This window comes from Penaeus monodon, chromosome 21, assembly GCF_015228065.2.
Source record: "Penaeus monodon isolate SGIC_2016 chromosome 21, NSTDA_Pmon_1, whole genome shotgun sequence".
Taxonomy (NCBI): Eukaryota; Metazoa; Arthropoda; class Malacostraca; order Decapoda; family Penaeidae; genus Penaeus; species Penaeus monodon.
In genome coordinates, this window is record NC_051406.1 from 13,948,226 (window position 1) to 13,949,918 (window position 1,693).

Below are 1,693 nucleotides of genomic sequence, written 5' to 3' on the forward strand. Positions count from 1 at the left end.
CTTCCACCTGCATCCCCAAGTCGCTCGCACGGGGCCTTGCCGTCATGCCTATTCTTGTCTGACATTATTGAGCCCAAAATCCAAATTCTGCCTATCTACTCTCGGGCTCCATTGGGTCGTCTACCAGGCCATAACCATTTCCATATTAGAAGCGCTATTTCGCCGTCTGCCAGAGGTGGCGTTATCTGAAAGCTTTTACCTGCAAAAGGCAATAAAATAATGCATGTGGTTATTAAGAGAAGTTACTGATTAAGTGTATCTCGTATTGCGGGAGAGTGCATTATTATAAAAGTCCCGACGCGTTCGAATAAAATTATAGATCACACAATATCAAAACATGCGTCGATTCGCGGTATGCACGAGCGGCTATAAACGCCATGCTTTCCAGAGTACCGAAACAAAAACGCATCGGGAGGTCTGTTCAAGATCCCTTGTCTGCCGTATATCGAGAAGACTTAACATAGCGGACATTCTCGACTCCACTGCACGTTCATAAGAGGTTTAAACGTCTGTCCTTGTAGCATTGTTTGCATGCGGAGACTTCACTTGGACCAGATAAACATGTGGCAATATGTGTATATTAATATTTTATATATGCACTGTGTTTTTATACCTCTATCCTAACATAAACCGGTGTGGAAATTAAAAAAAACAACATTATCTGTCAATATATCGGTAGATATAATTGGAATGCATAGTTAGACGCATTAGTCAAAAAGTAAATTGAAAAAAGTATAAAATAAAAATAATGAATTACTGCAAGAAATGGTACGAATCTCCCTAATGTATTTGACCAAATGTCGTATTTTTCCATCTCTAAAATCAAATCTAAATCACATTTTGATTATTGAAATAACATCTACCTATTTCTGACACGAACAAATATTACATTATTCGAGAACAGACGAATATAGTCCATGAATTCATTAATGTTAAATTATTTAAACCTGCAATTAAACACGTGAAAACAAACATTTAATTCAAAATCGTCTCAAAACTAATAGTCAATTAACAAATACAAAAATAAACATAACTAAAGGTTAACAAAACGGCTAATTTCACACTTGAACAAAGAGGGAGACAGATTGTTCCACAGCAACGCGGTCTTAATCTATGCACTAAAATTCAGTATTTAAAAGGTTTTTCCCCAAGTTTCTTTGAATACGTGTTAGTCTGTCGTTGCATAAAGAGAGGAATTGCGGGAATCTGATTATTTAAGTCTATTTCTAATTAATCTTTTTTGGTTGTAATCTCTGATCATGTTTTGTTTTGTTTTTGTGATTCTAGACTTGATTTAGTTTATACATATTACCAAGAACTTGAGTAAGATTCATTGCGGAGAGAAAGACAGTCATAAATGAAAAAGAAAAATAAAGACTCAATATAAATAAGCACTTGACAAATAGAAGAAAATTTGACAAAAAAAATATGAGAAATATAGATTACATATAAAAACAAACACAAACAAATATTAACAAACAAATAGACAAATCGCAACTTCAGTCAGAGGGAGGAGATGGAACAGCCGTCAATCCATCGAAGTTACGCCCCCCCCCCCTGCCGAAAAAAAGGGCGGGGGAGTCATATGCAGGACACACCAACATGTCGTGTGTGACAACTATAAGGTGTGAGAAGAGGTGTTAACACTCTTTACATGTGTTTTGCGTGTGTGCGATGTCTTATAAGGGGCAAT